At 38.1% G+C, this 22,780-nt stretch overlaps 1 long non-coding RNA gene across 1 annotated transcript; it reads right to left on the bottom strand.

The window, feature by feature from the left end:
* Positions 1-341: 341 nt before the first annotated feature.
* On the bottom strand, positions 342-4,070 carry LOC104086102 (uncharacterized). The gene is made up of 3 exons (XR_684021.4): positions 3,765-4,070; positions 2,617-3,089; positions 342-762 (listed from the first exon to the last, which is right to left on the bottom strand). It is a non-coding gene; the product is annotated as an uncharacterized lncRNA (long non-coding RNA).
* Between the last annotated feature and the right edge of the window lie 18,710 nt (positions 4,071-22,780).

Raw genomic sequence — 22,780 nt, 5'->3', positions numbered from 1 at the left:
TATGATGTAATCTCCCATCCTGTTTTTCCACCAAGAGTAATATTGGCCGTTGAAAAGTGATGGCCTAGCAGTGGATTGCCCTTCCAAGTTTCCAGGTGGTGCACTTATCTTGATCTTCTCCTAAGGTGTTAGGCTCTTCAAGGATAACCTGCTCTGATACTAATTGATGTTTTATACTTCAATACCACATAAGAGGGGGGATGATTTGTGTAGTGTCCAATTTTTCGCGTGCACAGATTATAGAAGGACCTGGTTCTTCTATGTGTTCCTTATACTACTGTTGCGGAATAATAAATGTAGAAATTAAAGAGCACAAGGATTTTTATGGGGAAACACCTGGCTCAAAAGGTGAAAAAACTACGACCTACTTCCCAGTAGGATTTTCCCAAAACTCTTCACTAAATCACTGAGCCAAAAACTGCATTTACAAAACACTTTTGTAAACCTAAGATTAACTCTTATCACGTTGTGGCAACCAGCCTCTAACTGTTGCGACAACTTCAAGTTAACTCTAACTTGAATACTCTGAGTACCTATTACAATTGCCTTTAGATAAAGCTGAAAGGTACAATATAAAAGCACCTACTACAATTGAACTTGAATAAAAAACAGACACTTAGAACTGGTTCTTCTATCTGGTTCATATAGCTTCACGTTTGCACACTTGAATCACACACGAACTGCTTCCAAAATGCCTTGCTATTTTGCTCTCAATTCACGTTTAACTTCTGCTTTTGTGCGTTACTGTAGAATGAGAACATCCTGCGATTTATAGAGTTAGTAGAGTAGAAAATAACTAGAGTTCTAATGCTACTCTTCCTTGGTGGAAGAGTTCTAGTTAATCTCAACTTCTAACTACTCTCTTATCTTGGTTAGTGTTCTTTTTGATTAAGGAGTCCTTCTCCTTATCAATTATGCAACCCTTTTCGATCAGGAGATATTAATTAGACCAAGTTAAGTTTATCTCCTTCACGTGCATCCCACATGCTCGAATCTGCCCGTGTCTATGCACACAAGGGATGGACGTGGTTCATGCCTGAGCTTCCTTTGTCAATCTTCAAAACTAACCTTCACTTAGGCCAACAGGAATTAAAACAATACTATTTCAAAATTGAAATTTTACACTTATGGTAAAAAAAATCAGCTTGATAAATATTGAATTCAATGTGGTTTGCTTAAATATAAGAGAAATATATAAGTTCTAGAAGAAGCTTTATTTGCAAATGTCGAAATTGGGGTGGGGGGTGGGGGGGGGGAGGTTGTAAAAACAGAGATGCCCGGAAAAGTATAAAATAAAATCTCAAGAACTCTTTGGGTTAATTTATATTATTGGAAAAAATGAGAAAACTATTACTATTATTATTATTATTATTAAAAAATTCCGTCTGTGTGAGCTTGCTGGTACTATTGCCAAGAACTAATAAATATACGATGATGGTTGTAGTAGGTTCACAACCAGCGTAAAAACTAGTACTGAGGCGTCACTTACGACGATATAAAATACATCGTGACGTGTTAATCAACATCTGTGTGTAATAAAAAATAGACATGGGATTCCATAAAATTAAATAACTCGGTTATAATACTGAGGTCAAGTTTTCATTCGTTGCTTTATGTGTTGTTCTCTTAATTATTTGCCAGTACAGTTGCTAAATGATGGTGTTGTTCAATCCATATGTTTATGTTGAGTTAAATGATGTGATGCCGGATCCATATGCATATCACTGCTAGACTACAAATCTCAGTCCTAAACCATATTTCTTTAGAGTTGAGTTCAGTGGTGATTCCATTTTCGAGGCTTCTGAAACTTTAATTGGTGTAGACGAGTTTCTTAGGTCTAGAAATGGAGACTCTATGCACAAAAGACGTGCCACTGGTGGCAGGAAGAAATCTTGGAGGAAGAAGCTCAAGTATGAATTTGGCCGCTGCCCTGCTAATACTAAGCTGTCAAGTAACAAGACAGTCAATGTTCTGGTACGTGGCGGCAGTGGCAATGTAAAGTAGAGGGTTGGACACAGGAAATTACTTATGGGATACTGAGGCAGTCTTGTGCAAGACTCGTATCCATGATGTGGTTTATAGCGCCTCAAACGATGAAGTTGTTCGTATACAAACTCTGGTCAAGAGCACAACTGTTCAAGTTGATAACGCACCTTCCAAACAATTTTACTTCCAACATTATATATGGTGTTGAAATTGATACTAAACTTAATTACAAGTTAGAAGCACTCCTAATTGTTGAAGTTACCCTTTTATTTTTTTTCGGTCTAGCCTTAGGGTACGATTTCTCAAAAATCATGGTAAAATGAGTATATCAGTATCAATCTATGTACTAAACGTCAAACCAAGAAAATTCATTTGCTGTTATATTGTTTTCCTTATACTCAAATTAAATTTGGATGAATTAATAGCATCTAACATAGTTCAAGCTTGCAAATAACCCAGTATAGAAATTTACTTATAAAAAAAACTCATTAATCTCATCATTAAATGTCAAATCTAGAAAATAAAGTTCCTTCTTTTCAATAAGTTGCAAGAAAATAATAAGCAGCAAAATCCCAACCAACTTTAAATGAGCGGTGACCCAACCCAAAAAGAGAAAAAGCAAAAAAGTACCCGGAGAGAGCCAGCCTTTCCGATATGAATGTGCTATATGAATCACATTTTCCATTGCTTTGCTTTGCCTTCCTGTTGTAGTTCAGCAGAGAAAGACAACTTGGAGCCCGATGGAAAGAGTAGATCCACAAAAACTTCATATTGCAGATATCATTATGCATATTACATCATGCAGAAAAAAAGTACAAACCAAATAATAGAACATAATTTTGATCTAAATAGAACATATAAGGGCAACACTACTGATGTCTACAACATAAGAAAATCATTAGAAATTTATCATATCATCAAACTGGATCAAAAGTAAGGGCAAAACGTATCCAATGTTTAATAGTAAAGTACCACGTCATTGTCTAAAATTTATACCCAAAGTTAAATTTTAAAACAGCCCAACGATGTTGATGCCAATAATCAGTCCCTTTGATGCTCACTTCGCTGATCATCTTGGCCAGAAAGCGAGCCTTCGTTGGTACCTAATACAAACGGCAAACAATAGAAGCAAGGTTGGACTTCTTGTTTCAGATTGCAAATAGAGTATCAAAATTACGACATAAAGCTCCTTCCAAGTTTAACATACAAGGTAATGACTAAATTCTTAAGAAAAATATGTGTGACATCTTTATTCTTCACGAGTAAATCTAATTTAAAAGAAAAATAGCAAACAGACCCACGATTTACGGGAAAAAGGCTAAATCACTCATTTTTGTTTAGCTAATACTTCCAGAAGGTTAGACGAAGCTTCCCTCTTCTATCTCATTGAACCAATTCCAATACCATCCTCCAGCACCATTTGAAGCAAAAATTATGATCAACAACAGATCTATCCACAAAATCGATGTAGAACTAATACCGGATTTGAAATCAGCACATCACATAACAGAATAGAATTTTTCAAAGTGTACCAATCAAACTTGGAAATATATGGAACAAAAAAAGCAAAATAAGCAACATATTGTAACAATGGCTTTAAGCCTAACGCAATTTGTCTTCAATATTGAAGCAACATATTCTAACAGAAGCGGCGATAGAGAAAAGGAAAAGCACTGATCTTTGTGAAAAAAAAATTCAGTATCTCAGAATGAAATACTTATAAAACCAAAAGATCAATAGTTGCACAGCAGAGTCTGTAAATATGAAGATAATTATACCGTAAGGTGGAATCTCGGTAATGAAAAAGGATGTATATCGTTGTCACCCTATTCTTCTCCATTAACTTTCCAAAAATTTGGTAAATGCAAAGTTACATTCCAACCTTTATGAGTTACAAGCACGGCACTCCATAGCAACGTTGGAGAGGAAGTGATTTTCTGCTAAAAGACGCTCCAAATTAAGAGGATTAAATAAATGTGACGTTTGGAGGTAAAAAGTAAAAACTGAAAGTGACGGTTGAATTGAATTTTCTTAAAAGAAGCAATTGTTTATCATTTATAAAAAAGGAGAAAAGGGAAAATATGGAAAAAAGGATAAATGCAAATGCTGGTTTTGGAGAATGCACTCACTGGTCCTGCTTTATATTATTATATAGATAACATAATAGTATATTATAGTTAAGCAATTGCAAATCACAAAAGAAAAGAAGAAGTAGAGAACGATGGTGTTTAGGTATTTTTCAAACTTGATGGATCCTCTTTTAATCAAAAATCTCAAACCAATATCTTCTATTACTAAACGAAAATTGAATTGGGTAGGGAATAAGAAAAGGAAAAGACAGTAGCCTCCTTTTGAAAGAAGCTATTGACCCGAATATTAGTCAAATATCTTAACCAACATAATCTTTTTGTTCTTAAAAAAGATTGAATTGGATGGTCAATAAGAAAAGAAAAAGACTTAAACAGAAATAATTCTTCCAAAATCATATAAAAGCATCAAAAACAAAAGTAACAACAAACTAAAAGAAGAAAATAGTCAAATACTACCAAAGGTTACAAAAATCTTCTATAGAACGCCAAAGAAAAGCTTATCACTTGCTAAAGAGCAATTGGAACAATATGGAAGAGATTATAGTTATATTACATATATTAGGAACGGAGTCAAATCTTGGGTATAGTGCAAATACAAAGAAAATTTTATTAAAAAATAAAAAACTCCTAAATCAAAAAATAATTCAAAGTACTCATTTTTTTACCTAATATATCCTAATACATTTTTATTAAATTACTTTTATTAATAGAAAACCCTCCCTCCTAAACCTAATTAAAAGGGCTACGTGGTGATCGAAACTTTCTGATTGTGAATTGAAAGTGCTTGGAATCTAATACTCCTAAATCTAAATGGAGTAAAAAATTCATTAACAAAAAGAAAACCATGCAAAGTGGTCGAAACTTAATTTCCTGGTGCAAATTAAAAAGTGCAGGAATTCTAGAACTGTAAGGAAATTAAAAAATAAAATTCCTGAATATTAGAAAAATAATTAAATTATTTTTCCCTAACAAACTCCTTGAAGAAATACTAACCTAACACATCATTTTTTGTCTTATTAATGTTAGTTTAATCTAAAATTACTTCATTCATTTGTGTATTGTTTGAAGTGACTTTGCAGTCTCCTTTTCATTTTTGTCTACTTCATTTTTGTCTACTTATTGTCTACTTCATTAATCTAAAATTACTTCATTTTTGTCATTAATTTTTCTATGACTACGATAGTTCATTTGGATATAGGTGCAGCTATTGTATTATAAGGCCAATTTCTGTTCCTTGTTTTACAGATTAAGGGTATGCTAAAGTTTGAGGAAAAACCCAAAAAAAGAAAGTTAAAACAAGAAAATGAGAATCAGATTTGTTTAGTCGGAAACGCATGCAAGTTAAATAAATGTGTGAGTGTGACTATCTCTCAGTAGTCAGAATTTGCATATCATAGCAAAAGAATTAGATAATGTGAAGAGCAAATTTAGGATCATAACCGGCACTTAGGAGAAAGTGTCCCAAGTAAGCCTCACTGATATTTTATAGAAAAACGGACAAAGTTTTTCTTGTTTTTGGGACTATCCAAAAACTTTCCTCTCTCAAAATCAACAATCAAATATCCTAATATCAATCAAACCAACAATAACTTTATCAATTAACCAAATAAGTCTCAACCATTAATAATCCACCCATTAATAACCAGAAATACTAATTTATCTCCAAATTTGATAAGAAAGTGCAATACTCATCATAAGTTTATAATAACGAAAGAATACTCATGACACTAAAAGAATGGCTAAGGAGCGACTTTAAGAGTTTAAAGAAAAGACCATAACAATTAATTAAACTCCTTGCCCACACGAACAAATATGAGGCTCACCAAGAACTATCAACATGTGCGCTCTAATTAACGAAATCCTCGCATGCGTCAACTGTTGTCTCTGTTAAAAAAATAGCACGGAGTGAGTCGCTAGCTCAGTGAGTAATAACACTTAACCACAACCGTTTTATTGGGAACAAGTCAGAAAATATGCTAGTTTATTAAACAAAAAATGTCATGAGAATGCTCTTTCAGAAATAATAAACAATAATCAGTCTCATCATGTTTTTCATGTAATAGAATTCAATTGACAATTCGGTAATAAGCTCGATCAATATTGTGTAATATCAATATTCATGTTTGGGAGGTTTTCAAGGAAGGATCATGTAATCTGGATCATTATGTGGACCCATTCGTGAAAAGAGTCAAATATAATTGTAGGTCCTTACTCGAGGAAAAACTGTAAATGTATGTGTCATGACCCAAAATCCTAACATGTCGTGATGGCGCCTATCATGGTACTAGGCAAGCCGATATCTACGAAATAACTCCAACACTTAACAGAAAATAGATTTAAAAGAGTTTAAATGATAATAACTTCTCATAAACAGGATAGAAACTTCAAAATACTACGCGAAAATTCCCAACATCGGGTCACTTAGTGCATGAGCATCTATACATCACAAGTCCGGAAAATACTATCTATGATAATCTTGAAACTAAATACAATAAGTGAAAAGATAGTGAAGGAGAGACAAGGTCTGCGAAACGCCGGCAACTACCTCGAAATCTCCAGAAGATCAACTGTGCGCGGAAGTCAACACCCACTGTGTCCGGGAATACCTGGATCTGCACATGAAGTGCAAGGTGTAGTATGAGTACAACCAACTCAGCAAGTAACAATACTAAATAAAGAACTAAAAGTAGTGACGAACCTTAAAATTATAGTTCAATTACAGTGGTTTTAACATAGGAAAGTAGGCATGCTTTCAAGTTCGACAATTAAGGCCCAAACAATAATTTCATATCAAGTTCAACTGAAACAAAGTGTAATAACTTTCAGAAAGTTTCATGGCAGTGATACATAGCAACTAAGTGCAACAATAATGAAATCAAATACATCCTCTCAGGGCCACAGTCACTCAGCCTTCCCATTCACTTGGCACTCGCACTCAATAGATACCTGCGCTCACTGGGGTTGTGCAGACTCCAGAGGAGCTCCTTCAGCCCAAGAGCTATAATCCACACGGACAACTCACGTGTTGCACGGATAACTCACGTGCCATTATATAATATCTGGATCTGTACGGATAACTCACGTGTTGCACGGACAACTCACGTGCTATAGTATAATATCTGGATCTGCACGGATAACTCACGTGCTATAGTATAATACCTCACAATCAGGCCCTCGATCTCACTCAGTCATCAACCTCTCCAGTCTCTCAGGCTCTCAGAAATCATAATAAGCAGCCCAGATAGAAATTATATGATATATCAAAAATGAACAATAGAGACTGAGATGTAATATACAAATAAGTTGTGACTGAGTAAAATAACAATTTAGCATATAATTCAATATATACACGATCTCTGTAGGTCCCTACAATGACAACATATAGTCTAAACATGATTTATGGTTCAATTTCTCTAATGCATGAAGAATGTACAAATAACAACAGATTTTACCACTACACGGTTCTTACGGAATTTGACCAAGTCATAATTCCTATGGTGCACGCCCACACGCCCGTCACCTAGCATGTGCGTCACCTCAAAACAAAATACATGACACGTAATACTGGGTTTCGTACCCTCAAAATCAAATTTAGAACTATTACTTACCTCAGTCCGAGTAAATCTCAACTCCAACACACGCTTGCCTCGCGAAACGGCCTCTGAATGCCTCGAATCTAGGCATAAACAATGTGACATAATCAATACGGTCTAAAGGAATCAACTCCATACGAAAATGCTAAGCTATTAATCAAAATCAAAAATCGACTCAAAAGTCGGCCCCCGGGCCCACGTCTCAAAATTCGATAAAAGTCACAAAACCCGAAAGCCCACTCAACCACGAGTCTAACCATATCAAATCTATCAAAATCCGACACCAAATCATTCCCCGAATCTCCAAATCAAACTCTTCAAATCCCTAGCCTCAACCTCCCAATTTACACCTTAAATACACACCAAATATGTGGGAAAATCAATAGGGAAGCAGTATTATTGATCAAAAATAAGCACAAGGTACTTACCTTAAGAATCCCCTCGAAAACCCTCTCAAAAATTGCCTAAACCGTACTTGAAATGTTTGAAATGAAGCCAAAATCACAAACCCTTATTTTAATAATCTGCCCAAACTTTTCGCACCTGCGGAACTGCTTCTACGGTCAATTCCCCACTTCTGCGGAAGCCGCTTAAATTCCTCAGGCCCGCATTTGCGCTCCATGTTCCGCACCTGCAGAGCCGCTTCTGCGGCCTTCCATCCGCTACTGCGAAAACATGCCCCTCTCTCAATTCTGCATCTGCGGAGCCTCGCTCGCACTTGGGGGCTCGCAGATGCGGTAAATTCCTCGCACCTGCGCCCTACCCAGGCCAGCCCCAACTCCGCTTCTGCATAACCCCAACCGCATCTGCGGTATCACAGGTGCGGAAATGACCTTGCACCTGCGACCTCTGCTCACCTCCTCCCTGGCCGCTTCTGCAGTTCACCTCTCGCTTCTGCGAGATCGCACCTGCGATCCCCACTCCGCAAGTGCGATTACACCAGAAACTGGTGAGCTTCAGCACTTCCTTCCAACCTCAAATCAATCCGTTAACCATCTGAAATCAACTCGAGGCTCCCGAGACCTCAACCAAACATACCAACAAGTCTTAACAACTCATACAAACTTAATCGAGCTTACAAACCACCTCGAACAATATCAAAAACATGAATCACATATAGATTCAAGCCTAATGAACTTTGAACTTCCAATATCTACAAACGATGCCGAAACCTATCAATTCACATCCGATTGACCCCAAATTTTGCACACAAGTCACAAATGACACCACGGACCTATTCCAACATATGGAATCGGAATCCGACCCCGATATCAAAAAGTCCACTCTCGGTCAAACTTTCCAAAAATTTAACTTTCGCCATTTCAAGCCTAATTCCACTACGGACCTCGAAATCACAATCCAGACATGCTCCTAAGTCCAAAATCATCTAACAGAGCTATCAAAACCACCAAAACTCCGTTCCGGAGTCGTTTACTCAAAGATCAACATCCGGACAATCATTTCAACTTAAGCTTTCAACCTTGAGACTAAGTGTCTCATTTTATTCTGAAATCACTCTGGACTCGAACCGACTACCCCGGTAAGTCACATAACAGCTATAAAGTATAAAATGAGCAGTAAATGGGGGAACGGGGCTACAATTCTCAAAACGATCGGCCAGGTCGTTACATCCTCCCCCTCTTAAACAAACATTCATCTAAAGGGTCTAGAAATATACCTGGAGTCTCAAATAGGGGTGGATATCCACTCTGCATCTCCCGCTCGGTCTCCCAAGTAGCCTCCTCAATTGGCTGACCTCTCCACTTCACCTTTACTAAAGCTATGTCTTTTGACCTCAACTTTCGAACCCGTTGGACCAAAATGGACACCCGCTCCACTTCATAAATCAAATGACCATGCAACTAAACTATGCTGAAATCCAAAACATGAGACGGGTCGCCGACATACTTCCGGAGCATAGAAATATGAAATACCGGATGCACACTCGACAAACTAGGTGGCATCTGCGGCCTTCCATCCGCTTCTGCATGAACAGGCCTCGCTCTCAATTCCGCATCTGTGGAGCCTCGCTCGCACATGCGGTAAATTCCTCGCACTTGTGCCCTCCCAAGCCAGCCCCAACTCCGTTTCTACGTAAACCCAACTGTATATGCGGCATCTCATGTGCGAAAATGATCTCGCACCTGCGACCTCTGCTCACCTCCTCCCTGGCCGCTTCTGCGGTTCACCTCTCGCTTTTGCGAGATCACACCTACGATCCCCACTCTGCATCTGCGATTACACTAGAAACTGGTGAGGTTCAGCACTTCCTTCTTACCTCAAATCGATCTGTTAACCATCCGAAATCAACCCGAGGCCTCGGGGATCTCAACCAAACATAATCGCGCATAGGTTTAAGCCTAATAAACTTTGAACTTCCAAATCACATGCGATTGATACCAAATTTTGCACACAAGTCACAAATGACACCACGGACCTACTCCAACTTCCTGAATAGGAATCCGAACCTGATATCAAAAAGTCCACTCCCGGTCAAACTTTACAAAAATTCAACTTTCGTCATTTCAAGCCTAATTCCACTACGGACCTCTAAATCACAATACGGATATGCTCCTAAGTATAAAATCATCTAACGGAGCTATCAGAACCATCAAAACTCCGTTCCGGAGTCGTTTACTCAAAGATCAACATCTGGTCAATCATTTAAACTTAAGCTTTCAACCTTGAGACTAAGTATCTCATATCATTCTGAAATCACTCTGGACCCGAACCGACTACCTCGACAAGTCACATAACAGCTATAAAGTATACAATGAGCATTAAATGGGGGAACGGGGCTACAACTCTCAAAACGACCGGTCGGGTCATTATAGTATGCTAGTATTTCTACCTTCCCACTAGCGAGGGCTATAACTGTAATCGGTAATCTGTAAATACAAGGTGCACCAAGTCTAACGAACGCGCCGTTAGCTACGAGGTCCTTCAAAGTCTCCTCTCATTTATACTTTTCTTTGTAAACATTAAATATTCACATGAAAGCATTTTCAAAATAGTAAAGGGCATTTCAATCCTTATCAATTCATTTAATCCAATTTCGATAACAATAATCATATTTCAAATAACAGTAAAACATGTATAGTAATAGTGAGAACATTTTAAATAACTGTAAACATCTCAAGTAAATTATCCAGTACCATAGGACTTGTCCCACATGCAATTTCAAATATTCCGTAACATATTTTATTTTTATAATAAGGTATAAACCATGCAGGTTATGAAAACACAAATTGCGGTAAGATTACTACTCACAGTACTTGTACGAAATACCAACTCGTCACCTCGAATGATTCGTATGACTTTTTTCAATCAATCTATAACCACATTAATACCGATCTTGTGTTAATTTCCTTGTTTAGGATCCATAACTAATTAGAATATATAAACCATCAAAGGTTCATGTTTGACCATCAATTCGCTGAATTATATTTACCCATACTATGAGTAATTTAACTAGTCCATAATCTATAATTCTTTAGCCTATTCATATAATATATCCGCTTAATTCATGAAAAATCTTACGAATTTCTCTCAGTTCCCTAACCTCCTCTTTTTAACTCAGAATCAAATTCCAACATTATATTTACCTAGTCTCGTGAGGAGTCGTGTAGCTAAAAAATACTATTGTTTCAAAAGAAGGAAAAACATATATGCAAATACCTGGAGCTTAGCGCTGAGACTAAAGAATATATGCCAATGTTTAAATGGAAGCGGTATTTGGCACTGAGGCAACACCAGAAACTTTTCCCCCTTTTGGTTTTCCCTGTTGATGCTTCTGTCACGATATTTGGTGTTGGCTAAAGGGGTTTCTCTTTTTCAACTCCTTTTAGCTTTTGTCACGTTAACCAGATGGGCTAAGCCCACTTAATTGTAATCTTTCTTTCTTTATTGTTTGTCTTGTATTCTTTATTTATTTGTTGTTCTTTTTTTTCAATTTACTTAGTTACCCTTTTTTATTTTAATGAGAAGTATTACATTCTCCACCTTATGAAATTCGATTCCCGAATTTAGCACAGGTACGTACCTGTACACTGAAATAACTGGGGATACTTGACTCGCATAACATCTTCTTCTTTCCATGTAACTGCTTCAACTGTATGATTTTTTTATAAGACTTTCACGAACACAATTTCTTTTGACCGTAGCTATCTTACTTGCCTTTCAACAATAGCCATAGGCTCCTCCTCATAAGACAACTTCTCATCAAGTGGTATAGTAGGTGCTTCAAGCACCTGAGATGAGTCTGATATATATTTTTTTAGCATTGAGATGTGAAACACTGGATGAATAAATGATAACTCAGGAGGAAGTGCCAAACAATAAGCCACAGCTCCTACTCGGTCTAGTATCTCATACGATCCTATAAACGTGGGGATCATCTTGCCTCTTTTCCCAAACCGCATCACATATTTCATAGGAGAGACTCGTAGGAACACTTTGTCCCCGATTGTGAACAATAAATCTCTTATTCTCTTATCTACATAAGACTTTTGTCTGCTTTTAGCCGCGAGCAATCTTTGCCTGATAAATTGGACCTTATCAATAGCTTCTTATACTAAGTCGGGTCCCAATAAGTTAGTCTCATCAGCTTCAAACCATCCGATAGGAGAACGACATCTCCTACCATACAATGCTTTGCAGGGTGCCATTTGAATACTGGACTGGAAGCTATTCTTGTAAGCAAATTCAACTAAAGATAGATAAGCGTCCCAACTATCTCCAAACTCAAGAATACAAGCTCTCAACATATTCTTCAAGATCTGTATAGTATGGTCATACTGCCTCTCTGTCTGTGGATGAAATACAGTACTAAGATCTACTCATGTACCCAATACTTCTTGAAAATATATCCAAAAGCGTGAAGTAAATTGTGATCATCTATCATAGATGATGGATACTAGAACTCCGTGAAGTCAGACAATTTCGTTCATAAATATATGTGTATATCTTACTCCACCATACGTAGTCTTCACTGGCAAAAGGTGTGATGATTATGTCAATCAATCTACAATCACCCATACAGAGTCCTAACCTCTAAGGGTTCGTGGTAGACCGGTGATAAAATCCATAGTAATTCTTTCCCATTTCCATTTTGGAATCTCAATTTGTTGTAACAGTCCTGGGAGTCGTTGATGCTCAGCCTTGACCTGCTGACAAGTCAAACAACTAGAAACAAAGTTAGCAGTATTTTTCTTCATACCCTTCCACCAATAAAATTGCTTCAGGTCATGGTACATTTTTGTGGACCAGGGATGTATAGTGTATTAAGAGTTATGGGCTTCTTTAAGAATAGCCTGTCCCAATCCATCTACGTCCGCTACACATAGCCTTTTACCCATTCAAAGAATACCATCTCTTTCAACAATTATATCCTTGCTTTTACCAGCTAAGGTGTAACGACCCGACCGGTCGTTTTGAGCTCTAGTGTGTCGTTCAGCGATTTGAGGCCCTGAGCAGCATCACTTCAGGTATTATGACTTATACGTGTGATCGGAATTTAATTTCGGGAAGTTCGGAGTTGATTTGGAAAGAAAATTCTAATTTCGGAAGCCTTAAATTGGAGGAATTGACTAAAGTGTGATTTTTTGAGTAAACGACCTCGGAATCGGGATTTGAAGGTTCCAACAGGTTCATATAACGATTTTGGATTTGGACGTATGTCTGTATGATGACCCAGGAGCATTTTGGCGCCTATTATGGAAGTTGGAATTTTGGAAAAATTTCATGAGAATTGGGTTGAGGTGTATTGCAATGTTATCGATGTCCGTTTGGGATTCCGAACCTGGCAATAGCTCTATATGGTGATTCTGGTATTGGGAGCATGTTTGAAAGTGGACTTTTGATATCAGGGTCAGATTCTAATTCTGGAAGTTGGAGTAGGTCCGTAATGTCAATTATGACTTGTGCGCAAAATTTGGTGTCAATCCGAGCAGTCTAAGTACGTTTCGGTGCATTTTGAGTGAATAGAAGAACTTGAAGTTCATAAATTTGATTCAATTGGTTTTGGGGTGTGATTCTTAGTATTAATGTTGTTCTGGGCATTCTGAGAGTTCGAGCGAGTCCGCTATATGATTCTAAACTTGTTGGTATATTCGGGCGGGGCCCGAGTATCAATCGGACGAGGCTCGGACCAAGTCGGAAGCTTGGAGTAACCGCTGAAGCACCCAAATCTGTCATAATTGCACCTGCGCTTGGCCAGCAGTAGGTGCGGGCTTGCAAGTGCGAGCCACGAGCCACAGAAACGAGAAATGGAGGGCAGCCCAAAATCCGCAGATGCGGAAGATTGGGCGACCCTGCGTGAGCGCAGGTGCGAGAGACATGGTCGCAGGTGCGGCTAGGCTCGCAGAAGCAGCCCTCCTTGTCCACAGATGCAGATCCCGGCCAGGTGAGGGAAAGGCGCACTTGTGAGGCATTTGCCGCAGGTGCGGGATTGCAGATGCGGCCCAAAGCACCGCAGGTGCGAAAGTCGCTGGGCAGTGAGGGTTCGTTTAATACCGGACTTAGGACATTTTATCACATTTTCATTCACTCTTGAGCGATTTGAGAGCTTTCAAGAAGGGGATCTCAACCTAGCTTTGTGAAGTAAGTAATTTCTACTTAATATGAGTTTAATACATAGCTTATCGGTAGATTGTAACATGAAAATTGGTAGAAATTGTGGAATTTTGATAGAAACCCTAGAAATTGGTATTTTTGGATTTTGACCACGAATTTGGACATGGAATTGAAAATAAATTATATAGTTGAGTTCGTGAAGTTATGGGTAATAGTTATCTTCGAAAATTTTTGAAATCCGGACACGTGGGCCCGAGGGTTGCTTTATTGATTTTTTGAGCGGAGTTGGAAATTGTTATAAATTGATTAATTATGAGTATTAGAGTATATTTTGATTGGGTTTCATCTTAATTGACTAGTTTGAAGCGACTGTCACCGGTTTGAGGTGTTAGAGAGACCTTGGAGCCGGTTATGGAATTTCGGAGCGAGGTAAGTCTCTTGTCTAACTCTGTGAGGGGGAAATCACCCCCTAGGTATTGTAATTGATATTTGCTACTTGTTGCGGGGGCTACGTACGCATGAAGTGACGAGAGTTCGTACATAGCTATATTCATGTTATTGTCCGAGTAGGCTCAGGTTCATGCCATGCTATAACTGTACTATTTGAGTTGTCTCTTGCCTATTAGATTCCTTATTACATGTTAAAATTTTAGACTAGACTTGTGTAGAGCGGTAGACTCGTTATTGTCGAGATCGGATGAACTTTATGACTTTCCACGGAATAATTGTGCTCCTCTTACGAATTTCCCCCGCGTTACGCGTTCTCATCGAAGGGCTTTCCCCAAAGCTTTACTAAAACTCACATGTCCCTTCGTGAGTGGGGTCAAGGACCCGTCAAAGCTTTCTTATTCTAATGGGAGTGGGTCGTTCGCCTTGGCAGGATAGATACATCTATGGTTCGTGTCGTTCGACCCTTGGCAGTGCGCACACTTTATGGAATCAGGTCGTTCGCCTCGGCAAGATTATATACCACACTCTCATGGGAGCAGACCGTTCGCCTCGACAATATATATAATAGATGTATCTAAGGTTATATACCAGATTATGACAGGATCGAGCCGTATGACTCGGCGTTTCTGTAAAAATCCTTCTAGGGAATCGTGTGTATTAATTGTACAAAGGGCCAGTGTATATGGGAATTTTCCTGATTTGAATTATGGCGACCCATCTGGTGAGGTCCATTTTATATATATATATATATATATATATATATATATATATATATATATATATATATATATATATATGTATATATATATATATATATGTATATGTATGTATATATATATATATATATGTATGTGTGTATGTGTGTATGTGTGTATGTGTGTGTGTGTACTCCGGGGGAGGAGGTGACTGCTTATCGAGAGTTGAGTTTATTGTTGAGGGGAAGATTGTACCACATATTTATATTGTTTAATTCGCGTATTTATTTTGCCCCATATATGTTTTACTTCTTACTGTATTTGCCTTATTGGACCACTAGTAAGCGTCGATGTCGACCCCTCGTCACTACTTCTCTGGGGTTAGGATAGATACTTACTGGGTACACGTTTCTTACTTACTCATACTACACTTGCGGCACATTTTTGTGCAGGTACATATATGTCTAGAGGCCATATGAGAGCAGAGGCGTGTATACATGTGTGGACCTAGGTGAGCTGCATTCCATTTGTCAACCCGCAGCCAGTAGAGTCTCCCACATGCAATTTCAAATATTTCGTAACACATTTTATTTTCAAAATAAGGTATAAACCATGAAAGTTAAGAAAATACAAATTATGGTAAGATTACTACTCACAGTACTCGTGCGAAATACCAACTCGTCACCTCGAACGATTCGTATGACTTTCTTTAATCATCTATAACCACATCAATACTGATCTCGTATTAATTCCTTTGTTTAGGCTAATCCATAACAAATCTAGAATATATAAACCCCCAGAAGTTCATGTTTGACCAGCAATTTGCTGAATTATATTTACTCATACTATGAGTAATTCAATTAGTCCATAATCTATAACTTTTTAGCCTGTTCACATAATATACCCGCTTAATTCATGGAAAATCTTATGGATTTCTCTCAGTTCCCTACCCCTCTCCCCCTCCCCCCAACTTTTAACTCAAAATCAAATTCCAACATTATATTTACTTAGTCTCACGAGGAGTCATGTATCTAAAAATTATTAATGTTTCAAAAGAAGGAAAAACAATATAGGCAATTACCTGGAGCTTATAGTTGAGACTAAAGAATATATGCGAATGTTTAAATGGAAAAGGTATTTGGCACTGAGGCAACACCAGAAACATTCCCCCGTTTTTGTTTTCCTTGTTGATGCTTCTATCACGATATTTGGCGTTGGCTAAAGGGGTTTCTCTTTTTAAACCCCTTTTAGCTTTTGTCACATTAACCAGATGGGCTAAGCCCACTTAATTGTATTTTTTCTTTATTTTTTGTTTGTCTTGTATTATTTATTTATTTGTTGTTCTTTTTTTTCTTTTCTTTTTTTTGTAATTTACTTAGTTACCCTTTTTTAATGAGGAGTATTATATTCTCCCCACCTTATAAAATTCGGTCCCCGAATAAAGCTCAGCTACATACTTGTAGACTAAAATAAATGAGAATACTTCACTCGTATAGCATCTTCTACTTCCCATATAGCTTCTTCAACTATATGATTTTTCCATAAGACTTTCACTAACACAATTTATTTTGACCGTAGCTTTCTCATATGCCTATCAACAATAGTTATCGGCTCTTCCTCGTAAGACAGTTTCTCATCAAGCGGCATAGTAGGTGCTTCAAGAACTTGAGATGAGTCTGATATACATTTTCTTAGCATTGAGACGTGAAACACTGGATGAATAAACGACAACTCAGGAGGAAGTGTCAAATGATAATCCACAGCTCCTACTCAGTCTAGTATCTCATACGGTCCTACAAACGTGGGGCTCAGCTTGCCTGTTTTCCCAAACCGCATCACACATTTCATAGGAGAGACTCGTAGGAACACTTTGTCCCCGATTGTGAACAATAAATCTCTTCTTCTCTTATCTGTATAAGACTTTTGTCTACTTTTAGCAGCGAGCAATCTCTGCCTGATAAATTGGACCTTATCAATAGCTTCTTATACTAAGTTGGGTCCTAATAAGTTAGTCTCACCATCTTCAAGCCATCCGATAGGAGAATGACATCTTCTACTATACAATGCTCCGTACGGTGCCATTTGAATACTGGAATGGAAGCTATTGTTGTAAGCAAATTTAGCTAAAGTTATATAAGCGTCCCAACTACCTCCAAACTCAAGAATGCAAGCTTTCAACATATCCTCCAAGATCTGTATAGTACGTTCAGACTGTCCGTCTATCTGTGGATGAAATGCAGTACTAAGATCAACTCGTGTGCCCAATGCTTCTTGAAAAGATTTCCAAAAGCATGAAGTAAATTGTGATCCTCTACCAGATATGATAGATACTAGAACTCCGTGAAGTCGGACAATTTTGTTCACAAATATATGTGTATATCTTACTCCACCGTATGTATTCTTCACTGGCAAAAAGTGTGATGATTATGTCAATTAATCTACAATCACCCATACAGAGTCCTAACCTCTAAGGGTTCGTGGTAGACCGGTGACAAAATCTATAGTAATTCTTTCCCATTTCCATTCTGGAATTTCAATTTGTTGTAACAGTCATGGGGGTCGTTGATGCTCAGCCTTGACCTGCTGACAAGTCAAACAACTAGAAACAAAGTTAGCAATATCTTTCTTCACACCTTCCCACCAATAAAAGTACTTCAGGTCATGGTACATTTTTACGGATCCAGGATATATAGTGTATCTAGAGTTGTGGGCTTCTTCAAGAACAGAATGTCTCAACCCATCTACGTTCGCTACACATAGCATGTTACCCATTCGAAGAACACCACTACTTTAATCATATCCTTGATTTTACCAGCTAAGGCCCCATCTCTGTATTTGCATAATCGCGCATCCTCATATTGAGTGGCCTTAATGTGCTCAACTAATGAAGACTTATCCTGAACATAAGCGAACAATGCCTCTAAATTTCCAACACTAAATCTGAAGTTTGTACCCTCTAGTCTATGCATATCTTCAACTAAAGGTCTCCTTGCAGCAACTATATGAGCCAAACTTCCCATAGATTTTTTGCTCAATGCGTCAACCATCACATTGACTTTTCCAGGATGATACAAAATAGAACAATCATAGTCCTTGAGTAGTTCCATCCACCGACGCTGCCGAAGATTTAGATCCCTCTATTGAAAAATGTACTTCAAACTCTTATGGTTTGTATAAATCTCACAAGTTTCACCGTATAGGTAATGCCCCCAAATGTTTAAAGTAAATACCACTACGGCCATCTCTAAATCGTGTGTAAGATAGTTTTACTCGTGCTTTTGCAATTATCTCGAAGCATAAGCTATAACGCGACCACTTTGCATGAGAACGCATCCTAATCCCACCTTTGATGCATCACAAAACACCGTAAATCCTCCAAAACTCAATGGTAAGGCTAATATGGGTGCGGTTTTCAAACACGTTTTGAGTTTTTGAAAGCTCTACTCACATTCTTCCGTCCACTGAAACCTTTTATTTTTCTGTGTTATCTTAGTTAGTGGCGCTGCTATTCTAGAAAAATCCTGCACAAAATTCCTATAATAGCTTGCTAAGCCTAAAAAGCTGTGAATCTCTGTAAGAGAAGTAGGTTTGGGCTATTTCTGCACAACTTTTGTCTTCTTAGGATCCACCATAATTCTATATTTGGATAAAACATGTCCCAAAAATCTACTAAGTCTAGCCTAAATTCACACTTTGAGAACTTAGCATAAAGTTGATGCTCTCGCAATGTCTACAACACAGTCCTCAAATGATTCTCATGTTCTTCCCGGCTACGAGAATATACCAGGATATTATCAATAAATACTATTACAAATCTATCCAGAAACGGCTTGAACACCATATTCTTTAAATCCATGAATGCAGCTAAAGCATTAGTCAGTCTGAAAGGCATCACAAGAAACTCATATTGCCCGTATCGAGTTCTAAAAGCAGTCTTAGAAATATCTTCATCTTTGATTCTATGCTGATGATAACCAGACCGGAGGTCAATCTTTGAAAAGTGAGCAACTCCTTGTAACTGATTAAATATGTCGTCTATACGAGGCAAAGGATATTTATTTGGTATTGTCATCTTGTTCAACTGCCTGTGGTAAATGCACATTCTCAGATATCCGTCTTTCTTCTTTACGAACACTACCAGTGCACCCCATAGAGAAATACTCGGTCTGATAAAACCCTTATCTAACAAATCCTATAATTGTTGCTTTAGCTCCTTCATCTTTGCTGGTTCCATTCGATATGGGGGTATCGATATGGGCTCTGTGCCAGGTGACAAATCAATACCAAAGTCTATTTCTTATACTGGAGGTAATCCTGGTAAATCCTTAGGAAATACATCAGAAAATTCTCTCACTACTGGTACATTTTCTATACTAATTGTTTCCTTTCTTGTGTCATTTACAATAGCTAAGAGATCCAAGCAACCTTTCTTCAGAAGTCGTTGAGCCTTCATAAAAGAAATAACTTTGCAAATCTTTGGAATCTAACCCCCTTTTAGAACAAAACTGGGTTCGTTTGGTATCTCAAACTTAACTATCTTTGCATGAAAATCGGTGATAGCATAGCAAGAAGATAACCAATCATTCCCATCAGCATGTCAAAGTCAATCATATCAAGTACAAAAAGGTCAACTAGAGTATCTCTACCCTCAACCTGAATCTCACAAGCACGATACATGTATTCAGCTAATAGAGACTCTTCAATAGGAGTAGCAACTAGAAAAGGATCATTCAATAGCTCAGGTTATATACTAAACCTCAAAGCAAAGTACAAGGACACATAGGAGTGAGTAGAACCCGGATCAATCAACGCAAGTGCATCAAATGAACAGACAGAAAGAATACTTGTAACCACTGCATTCGAGGCCTGAGCATCCTGTCTAGTAAAATTAGAAAACTCTCGCCTAACCTCTACCAGCATTCCCTTTTCCTTGATTCATAGTAACATGATCTCCAGCACCTCGACCTCTATTTCATGTACCTGCAACACCTGAGGTATTTACGAGTAGTCTGAGTAGGTGTAGCTAACTGAATAGAAGCCTCATTGAAATTCCTTGAAGTCTGAAGGCAATCCGTCAAGTGATGTCCCAACTTGCCACAAATAAAGTACTCTCCAGTCAGAACACGACACAAGCCCAAATGTGATCTACCACAGTTCTAGCAGACTGGAGTAGTGGCATATATCTGCCCAGAAGAACGATGTCCAGATGATGATGATGGTCCCCTAGTACCCTGCCTGTAATATGGTATGTATACGGACTATGAAGACAAATGTGTCCCTGTGTGAGAACCTTGTTGCTACAGTCCCTGATTTCCTGCTCTGCAATTTTCTCTAAAATCTCCATTGAAAGATCCTTCTGTCTTGGTCTTCTTACGTAACTCACTGGTTGCACACTTATCACGTCCTTTATTCAATCTCTCTAGTGAGATCGACTGCATTAGAGTAGGATAAAGTATTCATCTATGGGGCTACTGCAGTGTATAGACGACCAACCAACCTATCAACAAACCTCTAAACTCGAGCTTCTTGGGTAGGCACTAAGTAAGGAGCATATCTTGCCAGATTACAAAACCTCATATTTAGGTTGACATATCCATATCTGGAGTCTGAAACAATCTCTAAAAGGTTCTAGCATAATTTTTGCCTCAGACTATCGGAAAGAAAATGATCCATAAACAACTTACTGAACTCATCCCATGTCAGTGGTGCTGCTCCTGCTGGCCTTCTTAGCAATACAATTTCATACCATGTGTTAGCCATATCCTCTAGTTTGTGTGTTGCGATCTCCACGGCCCTCTCACTAGAACATCTTAGAACACATAATGCCTTGAGTGTCCCATCCAAGAAACTTTGAGGATCTGCTGAATTATCAGAACCTGTGAATTTTTGTGATTTCAATTTCAGGAACTCTTGCAGGGACACCTCCTTATTCCCAAAAGTCTGAGTCTGTGCAGGTGCTTATGTCATTAAAGTAGCCTGAGGGGATGAACTTCCACCCTGAGTAGGCACAAATGCCTCTAACACATTCAATAACATTGCCACTCCTTCTACAGGTAAGGTAACAGTAGGTACAATAGTTGGCACTGGTGGTGGAGCGTCCCGAACTCTCTGTTCTTGCACTTGATCTGGCATAGCAACTTGGGGTTGACCCATGTTCCCAACTTCAGGTTGAGGAGCGACATGTCTTCTAGTTTGATGAATCCCAACATGACCGCCACCTCGGGTAGTACCACGTCCTGCAGATGAGGGTGTGCATGTTCTAGCCATCTGTGAAAGAAATACTCCAAAGTCAATCTCAAGTTATCTCAACGTACGATCAAGGAATGAAACAAGGGAAAACATCCTAAATGCTTAGTAGCCTCAAGATCGTAAGTATGGGCGCCTACATATCTATGAACCAGACTCTACTATATATTGCTCCACGAATCGCGACTTAAAACCTAAGCTTTGATACCAACTTTGTCGCGATCCAATTTAGGATCATGACCGATACTTAGGAGCAAGTGCCCCTAAGTAAGACTCATCGATATTTTACAGAAAACGGACAGAGTTTCCACTATTTTTGGGACTATCCAAAAACTTCCCAGTCTCAAAATCGACAATCAAATATCCTAATATCAATCAAACTAATAGTAACTTTATCAATTAACCAAATAAGTCTCAACCATTAATAATCCACCCAATAATAACCAGCAATACTAATTTATATCCAAATTTGATAAGAAAGTGCAATACTTATCATAAGTCTATAATAATGGAATAATACTCATGACACTAAAAGAATGATAAAGGAGTGACTCTAAGAGTTCAAAGAAAATACCATAACAATTAATTAAACTCCTTGCTCACGCGAACAAATACAGGGCTCACCAAGAACTATCAACACGTGCGCTCTAATTAACGAAATTATCGCCTACGTCAATTGTTGTCTCTGTAAAAAATAGTGGAGAGTGAGTTGCTAGCTCAGTAAGTAATAATACTTAACCACAATCGTTTTATTGGGGACAAGTCAGAAAACATGCTAGTATATTAAACAGAAAATATCACAAGAATGCCCTTTCATAAACAATAAACAATTAACAGTATCAACATATTTTTTATGTAATATAATTCAATTGACAATTCGGTAATAAGCTCGGTAAATACTGTGTAATATCAATATTCATGTTTTGGAGGTTTCCAAGGAAGGATCATGTAATATATATCACTATGTGGACCCTTTCGTGAAAGGAGTCAAATATAATTGTACGTCCATACTCCAGGAAAAACTGCATCTGTATGCTAGTTCTACCTTCTCATTAGCGAGGTCTATAATTGTAATCAGTAATATTTAAATACAAGATGCACCAGGTCTAACGAGCCCGCCGTTAGCTACGGGATCCTTCAAAGTCTC

The sequence above is a fragment of the Nicotiana tomentosiformis genome, chromosome 7, assembly GCF_000390325.3.
Source record: "Nicotiana tomentosiformis chromosome 7, ASM39032v3, whole genome shotgun sequence".
NCBI classification, from domain to species: Eukaryota; Viridiplantae; Streptophyta; class Magnoliopsida; order Solanales; family Solanaceae; genus Nicotiana; species Nicotiana tomentosiformis.
The sequence above is the reverse complement of the archived record's forward strand: the minus strand, read 5'-3'. Positions and strand labels throughout refer to the sequence as shown.